At 31.9% G+C, this 20,020-nt stretch overlaps 1 protein-coding gene across 1 annotated transcript in view; it reads right to left on the minus strand.

Annotated features, from left to right (window-relative positions):
• Positions 1-20,020, minus strand: part of sli (slit guidance ligand) — a 687,830-nt gene that overhangs the window by 652,395 nt on the left and 15,415 nt on the right. The window lies entirely within an intron of this gene.

A 20,020-nucleotide genomic window follows, 5' to 3' on the forward strand; every position in this document is an offset into this window, starting at 1 on the left:
GAACTCCTACACTCTAAGTGAATCCCGTACAAATATATAATAACTGACGATTCATCAGTTATCAATACTTTAACCATTTCTTAATTAATTCCAAAGTCAATTGTTCCTGCAAATCAAAATGTTATGAACAATGCCCGTAGCTTCAATATCTATATCAGCGACCAACAGATCGTTCAAAAAGTTTGTAGCACCATATTGAAAGTCTTGACCCTTTTTGAAGGCTATTAGAATAAAAGGCTATTACATCTCAATTTAATTTAACAAATAATTTTGCATTCGTAAAGAAACCATCGTAAGACTACCGAAGAAGTTTAATAATTTTATAGTAATAAATGGATACATTATCATACTTTTCAGCCTGCTCTCGTAAAAGATATTCTAATTAAAAACGGCAAATGATGTTTACTTAATGTAATTCATTTGCAAATTTTTACTTTACCTAATATTTTAACGTAAAATAACGGTACCAGAGCTCTTGATTTAAATAGAGATATATAAATTAAACAAGATTTAAATATTTAAAGTTGCGTTCAGAAAGTGAACAGCCCACAACCAAAACAAATGTAAATTTGGGTGAAACATAATTTTGTGTGTTTTTAAAAAAGGGTGACAAGTGACGGCCGTGTGTACGCAAAGACGACAACGGTATGTTAATGAAGCTATCGATGTGAAAACCATATATTTTTCAGAGTTGTTTAATTTATTAGAAACTCATTTAAACAGACGAAACATAACTTTACCTTATTTATATTTCGGTTATAAATAAATGTGTCGCTCATTCTGTCTTGTTCGGTGTGTGAAGGGTACCAGTGATATAGTTGTTACACACGCTCAACCAAAGGAAAAAAATACAGCATAAACATATGCTTAGAATAAATACGTAAACATGTCGTAAATATCGATACAAAGAGGTGAAAAACGGTTTATAAACTACAGAATCCCTTCGATAAACAATCGTAAATTAGACGGAGAGAGAAGCTGTTTTTTTCCCGAGCAAAAGAAACGCACAAATATAGATTCCAAACAGGAGGATTATTTGGTTAGTCGACTTCCTGATCCTATAAATTTCGTTCTTAATATTTCGGTATATTCCGAACCAATACGGAAACGGCAGAATAAACAGTTTATTTCTTTGTGAAATAGCTGCAATGTAATCGATAAATAATAGTTTTATTATTTTAAAATAAACTGAACATACGCCATAAAAAATTCCTAAATATTATGAACCAGGTTTCCTTTTATTACTCTTAGTATTTCCATAATCTGCTCAGAGGGCAATAAGTATTAGTTATGTTTACATTATATATACATGGTACGTAGAAAATCACTTCATTAAATCTCCTGTATAAAATACTATTTTAATTAATTAATTAATCTTATTTTGGAACCATTGGATGATGGATATATTAGACCCAATAGGCTTGAGCATAGATTTATACAATTATATCTTGTTATCTAATCATCAACTTGGATCTGTGCCCCATAAATAGAGGCCTCGTCTGAATAGGTTTCCCATAACATACAAACCCCACAAAACTCTCTAACGATCTAGGTACATACCAATATATTTAGCATCCTATGCTTGGGGGAGTTGACAATTATTAATATGGTTAGACAGGTGGACATGTTCTTCTACGGAGCGTAAAAGTGATATGACTGGATTTTGTTTCGTTGGCTTTTATACGCCATCATTTCAGCCACATTTGTATTTGATTTAGGTGTGTTTGTAGTTTAATTGATGATATAGTTGTGCTATGGTATGTTGCCACAGTTCATATTTTTATTGTAGGTAGATCGGATGTGTACAGAAGATATAGTACTGGACAAAAAAATGTAGTTTTTACAGTTAGTTAGTTTAGAGCAGTTATAAACCAAATAATACTGAACATATCGGAGCAAGTGGTAATCAGAAGACACTATATCTGGTGAGTACGCTGGATGAGGCAGAACTTTGATATTTCCTGCAACAATATATCATTAAATTGGTTTAATTGACGTCGGTATGCATATGAAGCCACAGTTTTATTCGGCTTTAGCAGCTCGTGAAGCACTATACCTTGATGATCCTACCATATGCACATCATTCGGTGCTCCTCTTGCCTGACAACCAATGAAAGTGTGATGCTGAAATGGTTCGAATGTTGTAAGAATGAGATAGTCTTCAAACATTGTTGGTCTTCTAGGCCGTTCTTTGTCATTGAAACCGACACTTTTAAATCGTTGAAACCAAAAGGGATAAACGGAATATGGTGGAGCAGCATTACCACTTTGCCAAGCATCAATTCAAACACCTAATACATACATTAACAAGTTAATTAAAAAGTCCCCGGCCTACCATAGTAAAACACAGTTTTTTGGAAATATTAGTTTTTTTTATTCAACAAACTTCCCTTCGAGGGTGATACACTGATCATAGCGACCCACCAAATTTTTAATACTATTTTTGTAATACAATTTGTCCTTTGCTTCAAAATAGGCCTCAGTTTCGTCGATCAGCTCTTCATTCGACGATAATTTCTTCCCAGTGAGCATTCTTTTGAGATCTAAGAACAGGAAATACTCGCTGGGGGGAGATCTAGAGAATACGGTGGGTGAGGAAGCAATTCGAAGCCTATTTCATGGATTCTTGCCGTCGTTTTCACTGACTTGTGACACGGTGCAATGTCTTGGTGAAGCAGGACTTTCTTTTTCTCCAAATGTGGCCGTATTTCGGCGATTTCGTCCTTTAAACGGTCCAATAATGTAATAGTCGCTGTTGATGGTCCTTCCTTTTTCTAGGTAATCAATAAAAATTATTCCATGCACATCTCAAAATACAGATGCCATAAGCTTGCCAGCCGACAGTTACGTTTTCCCACGCTTTGGAGCGGGTCCATCGTGTGCAGTCGACTTGGATAACTGTCGATTGGACTTCGGAGTGAAATGATGGAGCCATGTTTCATCCATTGTCACATATCGACGAAAAACTCAAGTTTATTACGCTTGATCATCTTCAAACACTGCTCCGAATCATCAACTCGTCGCTGTTTTTGGTCAAAAGTTAGCTCGCGCGGCACCCACTTTGTAGTTTTCTCATACTCAAATATTCGTGAATGATATGATATCGTGTACTGTTTCAGATATACACTCCAGTATCTGCTGTTTCATTCAATTTCAATTTACAGTCATTCGAAATCATTTTGCGGATTTTTTAATGTTTTCGTCGGTAACAATCTGTTTTGGGTGTCCACTGCGTTCACCGTCTTCGGTGCATCAAGTCAAGTTTTTGCTTCAACTGTATTTTTTCCCTTCAAAAAGCAATTTTATCATTTTGTCATTTTATCAAGAGGCAAAATTCTTTTTTATCCATTTTTTCACAGTAACAAAAGTTGCTTCACTCAAAATGCTATAATTCACAAAGTAATGATCCGACAGCTGTCAAATTTATACACGCATCTTTTGAGGGTTAAGGATATCTAAAAAACATATGGATTTAATTCTAGTAGTGCCATCTATGTGTCAGGCCGGGGACTTCAATTGACCTGTTATATACGTAAATATAATCGGATTTAATCATCAGATATCATATTAAAACAATTTTTTCGAATATAAGAGTTATTTTGCAAGGCACCCAATTTTTTGTACAAGCAACTCCACTAAGAATTAACAATATCCTACACGAGATTTGCATCTTGGCCGGAGCAGAATTAACTATTTTTATCTGGAACTTTACGACGCATTCGAAGTTCCGAACTTCCCCATTTGCCCGCACTAGCGCATTCCGAATTTTCGATGCAGTTAATTGCAAAGTTGCAGTAACATATCCCGTGCCTCTAAAGTATTTATTTAACGAAGTTCGAGAGTAAAACCAAACTGCAGCAAACTCGTTTTATTCCCGGCCATCAATCGATTCTTTCCTTTGATCGGCAACAACCAAACGCCATTTGTATACCGAGACGTACTATATTTTATCTACTTTATCTAGTTGCGCTGTTCCTCGGCGGGCGGATTTTCTTTACTTCTGCTCAACAAAATTAAATTATAAAACATCGCGTAAATCATTAGGTTTAATGAGTAAAAGCCAAATCTACAGGTAAATGACCTGCAAAATCAATAAAACACCGGCATTTATTCATTATTCAAATTATACTAAGCGAAATAACAAACTAAATATTATTTTTGCGTAAAAAGTTACCAATGGTGCAAAAAATAATGATGTACAATATTAAAAAAGTCTTCGGATCCAATTATTTTCCGATACATCTCCTTAAAACTTTTTTAAAACCATTAGAATACATTTTCGTGTATTATAATTAAATACTTTATAATAACAAATAACGAAAATAAGAAAAGAAGAATGAATCTGTCAAAAAAACACAAAACAATAAAGAACAGTATAGAAACTCTAAGTCCAGAATCACTACATAGTATAAAACAAAGTCGCCTTTTCTGTCCCTATATCCCTATGTGCGCTTAAATCTTTAAAACTACGCAACGGATTTTGATGAGGTTTTTTTCAATAGATAGAGTTATTCAAGAGGAAGGTTTATATGTATAATACATGCATAATATACTAAGGCAACATTGCTAATTTTAGAGGTTTCTAACGTGATGTCGTAAATTAACCTATTTTTTAGGCTTATTTAGCAATTAGCAAAAACGCTGCCTAACCCTACGAGTTAGATCAAATTAATGTACTACAGTATTGTACACCATAAAAAGGTCTACAAAAAAGTCCGCGATGGTATATGTTTATCTTTTAGGGATAACCCACATTAACCATTTTTATTGTTTACTTTTTATGTGAGAAAATGGCTTATTTACGAAGCTATTTTAAGCAATACGGCATTAATCCTTATCGAATTAAGTACCTTAAATACAGTGTGCAATTAATATAGATCAATATGGTTCCTTACAGCATGTAAATTAAACAAATATTTTCGGAGATATTACAAATTTAAAATTTGCGTTTAAAAATGTGTAATGTAATAAAAATTGTATGAATTTGGATATTCCAAAGATAGCAGGAAATCTTCATAGTAAGTATAAGGGAAGAGGAATTGTTTTACTCCAAATTTAATGCGTGCAGGCCAAGGGCAGTAATGAATGAACCAAAAATACTGGATCGATTTTAATCATGTTTTCATTGAGTGACATAGGCATATATATTTTATGCCCGTGCAAAGTCGGAGCGGGCCGCTATGTTTTTATATACAACGTTCATATTTTTCTGTAGTGTATTTAATTTAGTATCAGCATTGCACCCGTGCGAAGCCGGGGCGGGTCGCTAGTAATTTATAAAAATAGTTCCATTATTAAGAATAAACTAAGAACAGAACTAAAATAAACAATACATTATAACAATATAACTTTTGTTGTTAGGAACAGGAGAAACAATATTAGTAACATTCATCCTCAACTTTTTACAGAAACTAACAGGTGGTTAAAATTATTTACAAAATAGAAATATTAATATTTTGTCATCATTCGATGCTACATTTTATACAATTCCCAACAAGTAAAATGCCTTTAAAGTACGGAAATCAATTTGTATTCTTCATGCCAATATTATTTATAAAAAAAGTATATTTTGGATAAATTCCAATGTTTGAACATACGAATTTCCAAAAACTGTATGATAAAGCAAACAAAATCTCACTGATTGGTTTACTGGCTATTTTTTTTTGTCCGCAATAAAATATATTTTTAATATAAATAATAAAACAAACAATATAAAAAAATAATAATATAATTTTGTAATATATATAAAATATTAAATTAACAACAAAACAAATTTAAATTAATATAACTATATGGGTTCGGCATCGACTTCAATGTAATCAGTTAGTAGTAGTTAAAATAATATTGTAAATAGATAAATATGTTTAAGTAGGTATTAAGCTAAATTGTGTGTATATAGTAGAATATAAAATACGTGTAGTAGATAGTTTAAATAAAGCTTTTGTTTATATTTAATTAATTGTTACAACAACTTTTCTGTACATACTTTATTTTAAAATGTTTTTTTCTTGTGTTCAAAATCTAAGTTTGATTATTTTTTAATTTTATTGAGTTCCTTATTTATTTTTTGAAGTCGGTTTAATTTTTTTGTTAAAAATATTTTATTTGTTAGGTATTTACCCAATACATTATACAGATATTTTATTAAGTATTACAATAGAAGTCCAAGTAAAGATGCAACCCGTATGAAGAAAAATAGGAATAAAGAAACAATGACTGAAAATAAGGTAACTAGAACAACAAAAAGTTATTGTCCCCGCCGGGAATCGAACCTACGACCACCGTTTGGAAGCTAAACGCTTTAACCATTACACCATTGAAACAGTTGTCTGCAAAATTTCTACGATGTCTTATATGTTATAGTTAGTGCTAAAAATGCAAACTGATCGGCTTTTGCACTGAACGAATCCCGATTTTCCATGACATCAGCTCAGCAATAACATTATACATAAATATCTGATTATTTTAGATAAAAATATATGTGAAAACTTTTTAAGTGCCTTTGAAATTCGAGCGTTTCCCTCGATTTCCCCCCGTTCTCCCTAAACCCTGACTTGGTTCCAATGGGTTCACCTTGAATATATATATATATATATATATATATATATATATATATATATATATAAATATATATATATATATATATATATATATATATATATATATAAATATATATATATAAATATATATATATATATATATATATATAAATATATATATATATATATATATATATATATATATATAAATATATATATATATATATATATAAATATATATATATATAAATATATATATATATATATATATATATATATATATATATATATATATATACATATATATATAGTCGAAAATAAAACCTCCTCCTTTTTCGAAGGCGGTTAAAAAAGAATTTTTGTAATAAACTGGGACCGGTGACGAAAAAAATATCTTTCATCTTAAACTGACTAAAATTCAAGAAAAAGTGTGTTTCATGTATATTTGGTAATTTAGTAATTTATTACGAACTTCTCGAAGTGGTTTTGGAAACAGTAACTGTGAAACGTCATAGACGACAACTGATCAATCTAGACGAAGAAATTGAACGACCATGACCTCACTCCGAAATCCTTCTTAGACTTGAGATTAGAAGATCTTCCACATTCTCAATTCACAACCTGGCTCTACTTGACTATCATTTATTCCAGTCAACACAGCACACTTTAATGGATAAACAGATGACGCAAGGTAACATTCATTGGGCGAAAAATCATTGAAAACTGATGGCCATATGTTCAATATTAAAAAAATGTAATTAGTTATTATGTTATGTTACTTGATTATGCGTATGTTGAGATCTACGATATATGGTTAAGGTCCACATGGTCATATATAAGATAATTAGTAAAATGAGACAGAAAAATGCTCCGTGTTTAAAAGGGATTTTGCGTTTTTATAAATTGAATTTGGCAATACGTTGAACAGTTTTGAAGACGTGCGTTGGCTGTTTTATTGGAAGAACTATATAAATGTGGCAATACTAGCCGAAAAATCTTAACAACCGTATACAATTTTGAAAATTAATAAACGACTGATTAAAAATATTCAATGATGTAAATTTTCACAAAAAATGACTTAGTTTCATTTATTATTACACATTTCCTAGAAAATTTAATTTGCAAATTGCATTTTGACGCCAAAATATCAGTACCAACCCTGGCTGTTAGAGCAGAATAGCTTCATCAAAATTAATGGTCATCAAACGAAAGAAACAACTCCTCCCTACCCTCCCGAGGTACCAACGACATGATCTTAATTCCCGGTTAATTTAACCCGAACCCATTAGTCTTCCGACTCGATCGCTCGTCCTGCGTTCCTCTCCATCGCACTCCCGCCACGGATTAGAGCCGGGATTACCGCGCGGATCGCTCTCCTTTTTCTTCGAGCGGAATTTTATCGGGACGGCTGTCCAATCAACCGGCATGGACAAGAACAAAAGGGCGCGACGTCGGAAGTTGAACGTCGTTTGTGTTTTTTTCCTCTCCTTTCGAACAAAAGACCAGTCGTCGCGCCCCGGTGGGACATTCGATTATATGGCGTGAACTCCGATATGAATGGGACCGGGCTTGAATCAGATTAAGGAGTTGGGCGTGAATAGATTAAGACGACCCGACGAGTCTTTTTTTCCTCCATCTCCGTCTGTTCCTCTGAATAAATTGATAGTTGAAAGTTTTTAAGTGTAATTCCCTTAATCCCGGCTCCGATGCTTAACTTGTCATAAAACTATGTCGACCAAATGAGAACAACATAGCTTATGAACATAAGAAAATAAGAATTACAACACAGTTTCGAGATTTTTTTCGAGAGGCGACGAAATATTTTCATAAAAATAGCTTCACCAAAAATATTGGGAATATGTTTCAAATATAAAACGGTGCATATAAGTGTTATTTAGATTTTTCAAGGAAAATTCATAATAAATTTATACTTGCATACAGCCTCTATTGATTATTTTTTCTTTTTCTATAATGAGCAGTTGGTTGAACCAAATGGTTTTTAGGTGATATCGCTTCGGGTACAGGAAAATTGGATTTCGCGGGAGACAGAGACCCTGGAATTCAACTGCTGTATTTGGTTTCACTACCGAGGTTTATAGATGGGTAGGGCTTATTGGTGGGTAATCAGCTTCTTTTTATATTGTGAGATGCCAAAGGAGAACCTCACACTGAGTGTTCGTGAAGCTTTTCACGAACGATATGCCTGATTTCACATGGGTATTTGCGTTCCTCATAAAACGTGGGGCATTGAGTAACGCGTGGAATTTTTTGAATTGTAACACTGGGAGTAGTTTGCGGAGCAGCATTTCATTCAGAATCGTTTTCTGAGGGATTGAAATTTTGATCTTTCTGCAGTGAACTATGAATAGTAGGCTCTATACGCCATTACCTCTGCAAATAGTATGCTGAATTTAGGCTGACCAATGAAACCTGCGGTCGAATTGGAGACCAATATATGATACATTGTGGAGCCAGGGGATAGGAACTCTTTTACAACAGAATAACCTTTGAGAGCCTTAGATTTTTACTCGGGTTAATCTATAGTCGTCAGAATTTGTACTCTATTGATGTCAGCTTTACATCATTAAGACATTTTTTCAAATATTGGAACAAATGGTAGTTGAAGTCTATCTAAGACGGATACATGAAAGTGTATAATCTAGCATTGTAGTGGAGGACTTTTCTGTTTAATCCTTTTCTATTCCCATTCTAAACTCATCAAACACTTAGTATCACCTTCCTTGATGTTAATTGGATTCTGTATCCAGAATAGCTCTTTCGAGCTTTGATCACACTATTATTGTCGTAAATAATCTACTTTTTACCGCCCGTAATCATTCATTTCATCTTATATGATTTCGTATTTTACGATTTTAACTGAGTACTACTAACTGACAATAAAATAGCTTTAGTAACAATTGTAACAACAGTAAATAAAATTAATAGACATAATTAAAGAGATTGATTCACCAGTCCATAATAAAGCTTATTTCAAATTTGATATCACTTCTAAATCAAATTGACCCATAACGTTATACCACAATGGTTGGGATTTGTTATGGTTAAAGATTAAGATGAAACAATAAATTTATTTTTACTAGTGAACTCATACAATTTATTATTATTTCAAAAAGATAGATAATAGTGCAATATGATGCAAATAACTTTCAAGATAGAGTAATTATTAAAGCTCATAAGCCAGAGGAAGTAATAAAATATAAGTACATAACCAGTTTATAGGCAAATTTATATAATGTGAAATTTAAATGAAATACGTGAGAATTAGCTAGAAATGATTATATTGCAGAATACGTTAAATCTATGTCTAATCATGCACATTTTGATCGAAATGGAACTACGAAAATTATATTTAATAATATTTTTTTGTTTCTAGTCACATTTTGGCAATATTTTAGAAAAGAAAGCATATCAACATGATACGTTTTTCAAAAAACCTAAACCAATATTAAAATAAATTTTCCAATAAAAAGAACTCCAACAATCGATAATTATCACATTAACAAAAAAATTTAATCTGCATAAACTTACAGATCGATAGGGTTAAATAAATAATATTGTAATAACTAATATTCATATTCATTTTAATGATTATTAAATGTTGCCATCAAAATAGATTTTAATTTTTTTTAACAAATATAATCATTAAGTAGATACAACAAAAGCATAAACGATATTTATGATTAATACAAACAACGATTTTCCTATATAAAATGCAATTTAATAACTACAACTTTATTTTTAATAAAGAGTATTTACGAAAAATCCATTATATTTTTCACTAAATTACCTTCGAGGCCATAAAATCAATAAAAGCGGCGATTAAAACAAAATTGTATTTACTAAAATATACATAAAAATTATGTATATCATTATCCGGTCGCTGCTATATTGCAATGCATGTATAATGAATTTAATTATCATGAATATTATACATTACTTCATTTAGTATTAATTTCTGTATAAAACTTATACCGCAGCCTAAATTCCATATATATGACATAAATAACTGGATTATTTACCAACTTCATAATTTCTGCTGCTTTATTAAAAATATATAATATCATTGTGATAAAAAAAGACATAAATCCTACTGTTTTTTATTAGGAATACCTTCGGTCAGGCTATAAAATACTAAAACAAGGAGTACTATTTCAATCACAGATTCAGAGAATTAAACAAGGTGTACTATATGATTGGTTCATTCTGCGCATGCGCATTTCGATAATCTACATCATGTTTCATTCTAACTTATTAACTTGTTACATACGGCTCTGAAAACTTAATGAAATTAAGAAAAAATAACAAAACTCTACTATTTTATTGGTAATAGAGGAAATAAAAAAATTATAACCCAGTTGAAACGACAAAATGAGTTTATAAATATACAGGGTGTCACAAAAAAAATGAATGAAAATTTATTTATTCCAACACGAAAGTATCGTACCGTAATAAACTAATTTTTATTTCATCGGATTCTTCATGTCCTTATGTACCATATTGTCAAGTTTCGGCTCTATGCTAACTCATTTTGTCGCCTTTTTAGGATGTCAAACAAACGTAATGCCATTTTGGAGCTATTTCGCCTAGGAAAACGCCAATGCGTGCCTCATGTCATCGATCATTTCAAAGAGCTTAGCCATGATGGTCAGCGTTCAAGTAGTGGAAGAAACTACACCGCCAACACTTCTGCTAACTGCAAAATAATCAAGAAGGCAGCGAAATTCGAGAATTCCCATGAAAAGTTTGCCCGTGAGACTGATATCCAGTCGTCGATTCATCGAGAAACCAAAAGTGGAGTAGAGTACATTTTCCGGGCTTCATCATGACGGCAGAATGGCCTCCCTACCCGCCGGATCTTAACCCGATGGACTACAGCATGTGGTTAATTTTCAAGAGAGTAGCTATGCTATACCCTACAAGAGTTTGGAGAAGCAATCGCTGCGTCAAGAATGAGACCGATTGTCGCCAGAAGACCTGCGGCTCATTGCTGAAAAATTCAAGTCACGCTTAAGCCTGTGTATCGTCGCGGGAGAAGTTATTCATTGTTGATTTGCTAAATTTATCTGATTCTATAAAATCACTTCAAATATTTCATGGAGTTTTTTTAGACACTCTGTATATTATTTCCGGTAAGTATCTGTAGTATACTACTATATATATTACCAGTATAAAATCCATTCCAAAACGTAACTAAAATTAAAACATAAATATAAATTATAATATATGCTAGATATGACAACGTAAACCAAATTACCAGAATAGGGTAAATTTGTTTATATGGAATGGGTGCTGACATTATTGCAGACTATATTTTACATGTTCGAAGTATACTAAGTACATAGATGCTAGCAGCAGATGAAAAATATAAAGTTACAGGAGAATAATTCAGACACACAAGGTACATCTACGTACAAACTAGAGCTAGTTTTTCAACTTTCAATTCCATTAATTGTCTTAAAATATTATTAATTGTAATCGTATTGTTATTAATTGTTTTTCAAAGATAAACTATATCCACAGCTAAATTTATTTCTCAACGATATATGGGCACGTAAACAATAAAAGCGTTAAACATAAGCCAACTAAATTGAAATGTTCTTTTTATTTACTTTGTGCCCAACTAACTAATCATATGCTACATCTTATTCAGTTCCAGGTAGTCTTTATTTCCTTATGGTTGAAAATATCACCTTCAAGGAACCAGCACAAACTTGGGAACATAGCCTCGTACCTAATGATCTGCGAGCTTTTTTCAACAGTTTTAATTAATCACCGAATATTATCAATCGTTATCACCTCCAAATTGCGCCCTAATTTCTCACACTCGGTCTCCTTCCCCCTTTCAATCCCGGTCGGCTACCGGTTTTTGAAGAATCACCTTCGACTAATTAAATCCAGAAATGTGCCGCTGAACGGGACGAGAATCGGCCGAGCTCACGGCGCGGCCCCCCTTGACTGAGACGGATGACTTTCGCCGATTCCCCCGGCCTAGCGAGAGAGCACAAATTATTTAAAATAAAATAACTCGGGCGTCCCCTTAAATTGGCCTGCGAAATAAGTCGGGCCGGGCAGAGAGGTATGACGTTGAAAATTAGCTCACTTCCAACTTTCGGGTAGTTATTAAGCCCGGAGGGGGTGAAGCTGTTAGTCTGGAGATTATACTTTCCACTACCTGGTTTATTAAAATAAAGCGTTCTAAGTAGTCCTGTTATGAAGAATGATTTACGATCTAATTGGGTAAAATATATATATATATATATATATATATATATATATATATATATATATATATATATATATATATATATATATATATATATATATATATAATTGTTATTAATAGTTTATTGTTTATTATTATTATTGGATCGGACTAATCGACAAGGATATGTATATTGCAATTACAAAATAATTAAAATTATTTTGTTCCCGGTTCTTGGTTTGTGAAGCTGTCAAAACAAATTCTACATAATACTATCCACGAGTACCTAGACGTACAGTGCAAACCTACAGTGATAAATTTAAATGAAGAATAGTAGCCGCTTTATTCATCAAATATTGTTCCCCTGGCTCCAAAAAGCCCTATACGTTGGTCCCATTTCAATCGAAGGTTCCAGTTCCCCTCTAAAATCCAGCACGCCATTTGCAAAGGCAGTGGTGTGTACAGGCTCCTATTTTCGCTACTCTATTACGACTACGAAATAGTAAACTCTCCATTCCTCAAAGAGACCCCGTGGAAAACTTTGGTTCGTTCAGTCTGTCTCTATAGAGTACATGTTAGGAACAAATACGTCTCTGAACGACAACTGGCCCATCCAAAATCCTTGCAATCCAAAAAGTTCGCGCGTTGCTCAATGCCCCGTGGTTCATGAAGAACGTCAATACCCACATAGAATCAGGAAAATCATTCATGAAGAGCTTCAGGAATATATATTTTTTCTATAACATCTTTATTAGATACGCTTAGTACAATCTCAATTCTAAATTAACTTATTACTACTTTTCATTTGCACTTAGATTAATTGAAAAGCAAGACAAGTGCGAGAAAATACATCATTATATATTCCTCAATTCTAAAATTATAATAACTGATAGCTATAGTTTACAATATAATAAAGGTATAAATTTTAAATAAGTTCGTATGGTTTGGTTCGCTTCAATCTCCTGACATCCTGCGCGCAGTCCAGCAGTTGTATTGCTTCCACGTAAGTATGATTTAGTAATCTTCTTTCGTGTTTCAAGGCGAAATCTGGGATAACTTCGCCAATCCATTTGATTTCCAGGTCATCGTGCAATTCTTCGTTGATTACGTAGCGATAGGAATTGGTAATCAATCGAAGAACCTTGTTTTGACAGTTTCAGGAATATGCTGAGTTAAGGTTTTTCCTTGACAACTTACAACATCAAAACCAGCTAATTAAAGCCCTACCACCCTCTCATCATTCGAGGTAGGTGATTAAATACGGCAGTCTCAGTCGTTTCCCAGGATCTTTGTCTTTATCCCACTAATTTATATCCTTAGCGGTAGACCAATTGGTACTACCTAGACAATCTGGTTTACTAAACCTACTAAAAAGAACAGAAAAATAATAGCTGATGATGTACAATACTTTTAAAAATAAACATATACATATTTTTTCGCTAGAAAGCCTTCAAATTTCTGAAATTAACCAAACTAAGAAATACGACTTTTTATTATTAAATATTAACAGCTATACTATTCTACATTTTATTTACGAAAGATCCAGATGATATTTCACATCCTGTATTGTCAAGATTTATAAATTAATTATTTTATTGCACCATTCATGAGCATCTTGAGTAATTATTCAACATTACAACAACACATAGTCCTTCTCGTACTAGTTTTCAGAGAGAAATGAAAGAGATAATTGCTGGGTTGTGCCGTGTAGCAAACATCAGTTTAATTTCCAATGATTTTATATTTTACTATGAATGACTGTTGCTATGAATTTGCAAAGAAAATAATTAAGCTCCAAATATTTGTTTGTTAATAATATTTGAGATGTTAATTTGTAAAAATATATAGAAAAAATAAAAACGAAAGTTGTACAATAATCTCTCAAAGTTACTAAAAATAATCTAACTAATCTATCTGTACAAATTATCAATTAATCTATCAATTATCAATATACCCCAATATCTACAAAATTACTATTCGTTAAAATTTCAACGAAAGAAGTTTTAACATTCAAAAGGCTTGAACAATCATCGAAAGAGTTAGGAAATCGAACTTTGAGTTTCCAACGTAACATAAAAAAAGCCAAAAGAACTAAACAATTCATAAATACTAACTTAGTACTGCTATATTAATGTAATTTATTATTTATAATCACAATAAAGCGAAAACGCCTAAAACTAATCAGTATAAAATTAGTAAAAAATCAAAATAGTAACGGATAAAACATTCGACTAGTTTTATGCTTTGGTAAAATATAGTCAATTACGATTTAACTCGATGTTCTCTAATAACTCTTAATAATACAGGTGGAAAAAAAGCAATTTAATGATAAAAAATATATGACTCACGTCAAAAGCCAAACATAAAAATGACATCTTCCCTGTGGCATTATAACAAGGTTAACAATCAATAAATCCACTCCGCCAGGGCTGGAAAATAAAAAATCAGATCAACCGACATCAGTAAACCGTCCAGCCAAATACCGCGTTAAATCCGAGCCGTTTTATCTATTTATATCCGGACGCTTGTCAAAAATATGAACGGACGTGGGGTGAGTCATTAACAGGTGGATTTTTGTCGGGGCGGAAACAGGTTAATTTCGAAACTGTCAAAGTGGAAGCGGCGCTCTCCGTTCGACGGTCGCAATTAAGGAGGAAACTTTCACGGGTCCCATACATCAAGCGGGCGAGGGGACGTCCCCCCTCCCAACCACCCTCCGCGCCACTGAGAACAAAGTGTAAACAGTAAATAATCAATTTTGCGGGTCGCATACCACCAAATTAGCTATTAGACCCAGAGAAGAGATAAATCACATCAGTTCCCTCGTCAATGATTATCTAAGTATGCGTAGATGATAAAGCAGATAAAAAATATCTATATAACATAAATGAAAGAACAAAATACCAACGGGTGATCATCATAGCGAAGTTAACCATGGCGAAATGAGTTGATCAAATATTTATGAAATTAAAAAATTCAAAACAATCGTAATATTTGAGACAAGATTTATCTTAATGAAACAATAAGACGAATCAAAGGACATATTCCACCAAAAGTACAACCACGAAAAGCCCAAAATAAAGACGAGTCCTAGCTAAGGTCTGAAGATAGTTATAATTAGAGCTGGGAACTATCGACTGAAAATAGTCGGAACAGTCAATAGTCACAAAATAGACCAATTTGTCGATAGTAAAAAAAACTAGCGACTGAAAATAGTAATTACTATTTTAATAAAATACAGGCTTCGTCTGTTTTTCTATTTGTGATAACAGGCGGAGATTTTGTTCCCGTACTAATTTTGAGAGAGGAAAGGACGCAGATAACTTTTTTATTATCTATACTATACAGATTATTTTAAATTGGCAAGTGGTAGTGTGAAAAAAGGATCTTTATCTTTAATATCTTTAATAAAGAATATTGTAAGATTATTTTTCATAAAAACTTCGAAAGTTTTGAATAAACATCGAGAGACTTAGAAATTTTTTTAATTATCAAACAAAATGTTGTTATTTTTACCCCATTACATTAATTTTGAAAAAATAGTGCTCCAAAATGCTGCTATATCAATTTATAATATATTGTTATTTACAATGATATTTCATACAAAACATGAAACCATATATTACATATAAATATATGTAAGCATAAATTCGGCTCATTATTTTCAAGGTCTTTTACTAAAAATTTTACTAAAAAACTAAACCACTACCACTTTTCTCCAGAGCCAATACTTTAACAGCAATCAATAAATCAAATTATAATTAAGAAATTTCATTTGCTTATTTTCCATTTTTTTAGAAGTAATACGTCAATAAAAATTCCAGCTTTTATGAAAAAAATTAATGTTAGCTGTCAATGCTACCAATTTAAAAAAAAAATGATAATCTTTGAAATAACAAATTCCAGAAACTTTTTTACAAAAAACATATATTTTGGGAATATATATAAATCTATTATTATAAACGATTTGGTAGAATTTCATAAATACATCTTCATTTTTATTTCTATTCAAAAACAACAATAATTTCAGATAACCAGTTCGGTAAATCTTATACTAAAAAACAAGTGATTAAGACAAAATTACAATTTGTATTCAGGTTAAGCCAAAGACAAAGAAACTTGGCATTTGTCTCTAATATCGTCCACTAGACATATTCATCAAATCTAATAATAGAATACGTTTAAAATGGTACGATATGAATCAAGGGCTATAAATCTTTACTTATTTTCAGTTAAGATTTTGTATTAAATAATTTTAGTCCTTAGTTCATAAAACTAGAGTTAATTCAACTTAAAAAAATGCAAAAAGATTGCTTTAAATAGCGTGGTCTTTTAGAATAACTAATATGGACGTAAAATATAATTAAAATGAACGGGAACAAAGCTTCGACCTCAAAAATGAAAAATGTCCGACTGTCGTTTGCTATTAGTGAATTTCTACCAATTATCTCAATTATATGTGTCATATCTATAATTATTCGACGTTAGCAGGCTTAGAACGTGTTATTTTAAATGCCATTTGGTGTAGTTGTAATTGTAGATGACCTACTGAACCAAAGCAACAAATAACAGCAAACTGGTAACAGTAAGATCCAACCATCAATCAGTAACGTTATATTCGCCATAGTCATAATAATAAATTAAAATATAGTTTTTATGATATTTAATAAGAGAAAGTGTGATGTAAATGAATCAACACATACATATATGTAGTATGATAGCCAATAGTGTAATCAACACTGGAAATTTAAGATAAATTAACGAATATATAACCTTTAGAATGAACATGTACCGCTGATTATAAAAAAGTTTTTAAATCCTTTAAAGTGCACCAGTTTACCCAATTTTAATGTATCTGTTATACATATATCTTTTTTTTGTATATCACAGAGACTTTTTATTTCCTCCTTTTGCCTCTTCCTATATATCAAATCAAATTATCAAATTCATGAATATGAGTGAAGTGTCTAGAATTAAGAACTTCGTTTATATTACAATAGGATTGGCTCTGTGATATTTCCTGTGGAGTCGTTCCAACAATTTACTCTTCCGGTACAAGCGTCGTAATCCAGATTAATTTCAATAATAGTCTACTGAAATTTAGTTAGAAGCTTAAATTTTCAGGTGTATGGCAACCAAAGGCGAATTGCAGTAGCTCAACTCAGTTGCTGAGCACATACTATTGGAATTTTGAAGTATAAAACTTTGACAATTATTCCAGAAGGCATCATAGAAATTTTGGTAGAACAAAGGCAAACTGACGAATGAAGGTGCAGTAGATACTCTAAAATTATTACAACTGTAAGATTGGGACACCTTTGGTTATTTCTTCAAGAAGAGGATAGCGATACTGATAAGGCCCTGTGTTTTCGAAAAATGGTGTGCTTATGTTTATTTGTAAGATGTATTGAATGAAGTGTTTAGAATTAAAGATTTCGTTTTAAGAATGGGTCGATAGTATTGTCTGTTCACTCATTGCAAGAAGTCCTCGCTTCTTTCGCTTAAAATAAAACAGTTTGCAAGTAAATTAAGTTTTTGGTGTGAGTGAAGTGTCTAGAATTAAGAACCTCGTTTATATTGCAACAGGATTGACTCTGTCATATTTCCTGCAGAGTCGTTCCAACAATTCACTCTTCCAGTACCAGCATCGTAGTCCAGAATAGTTCCAATAATAGTCTACTGAAATGTAGTTAGTAGCTCAAATTTTCAGGTGTATGGCAACCAAAGGCGAATTGCAATAGCTGAATTCAGTTGCTGAGCACATACTATTGGAATTTTGAGGTACAAAACTTTAACAATTATTCCACAAGGTATCATGGAAATTTTGGTGGAACAAAGGCAAACTGACGGACGAAGATACAGTAGATACTCAAAAAAAATTATTACTGCTATAAGATTGGGATATCTTTGTTTATTTCTTCAAGAGGGAGATAGCTCTACTGATAAGGCCCTGTGTGTTCGAAAAAATGGTGTGCTTATGTTTTTTAATATTATATTTGTAAGATGTATTGGGTGAAGTGTTTAGAATTAAAGATTTCGTTTTAAGAATGGGTCGATAGTATTGTCTGTTCACTCGTTTTAAAGAAGTCTTCGCTTCTTTCGCTTAAAATAAAACAGTTTTCAAGTAAATTAAGTTTTTGGTATAGACGATCCATAATTTTTATATTCTAATTTTTGCAATCTTGTTAATTACCATTAAATTTTATTCCCACTTTTTTATATTACTATTCGCTTTTCTTCGCTTTGATTTGTCTTCAACTTATATTATTTTAGGTCTTATTAATGATAGTTTATATATACTTTAAAGTCTTCCTCTTACCATAATGAGAGTCTAGTTTTTAAAATTTACTATTGTTAAGAATGCCCCATTAATTCCTATTTTATATTTTGCTTTCAAGTATGTGGTCCGCACTTGTATGTGGACACTAAATCTCCAAGTTACTGGAAGCAATTTATACTGAAAAATATCATTGAATATGAAGAAAACAATTAACTTGAAAACAAAATAATAGGACGACAATTAACTTTAATAACAATAAACAATTTAACACAAATTAAAACACTCTAAACTATTATTTCACTAAAACGACATTACAAACTATACGATTTGAATATTTCGAGAGGAAATTAGTATTTAAAAACATAATTTCTTTAAATTCTAATCTTAAACACCAATATCTGGATCACTGTACTCGCACCGTAAGATCTTCCTAAAATACTCGTGTTTCAAGTATATTCAAGTATCTTTATGTTAAAAATAACGTGTATTTCGTGAAAATCTACACCAATTAGCATGACAGAACGTCTGTTTGCTTTAGAGGGTCCTCTTGTTATTTCACTCTCGGCAAACCAAATGTGTCGGATCAAATTTTTTCTTTCTTTTTACCAACAACAAAACATATACATCACACGAAAGAATGTTTTGTTATTGCCCGTCGTTTAGCGTTTCGAAAAATATATCAAAACGTATTTGTTAGAAATGAAGTTATCACAGATATATATTCATTGTTCGTTTCTGTACAGATGATGTTTTTTATTAAAAGCAGACCGTTATACACCAGATGGTTTTCCATGCTATGCGAAAAACTAGGTACTAAGAACAATTTACTCATTTACTCATTCTAACTTCAAACGAGTGGAACAAGAAAAAACGCTCTCTGTAACATTAAATTAAAATGAAATGTACAGAGTGTGAACTTCAAAATAACATAATCTAGAGGTATGTATTGAAAGAATAGATTTTTCACTGATTTAACGA

Source organism: Rhynchophorus ferrugineus, unplaced genomic scaffold, assembly GCF_030347505.1.
Source record: "Rhynchophorus ferrugineus isolate W39M unplaced genomic scaffold, kcgeb_rfMv2 rfM4, whole genome shotgun sequence".
In the NCBI taxonomy this organism is placed as follows: domain Eukaryota; kingdom Metazoa; phylum Arthropoda; class Insecta; order Coleoptera; family Curculionidae; genus Rhynchophorus; species Rhynchophorus ferrugineus.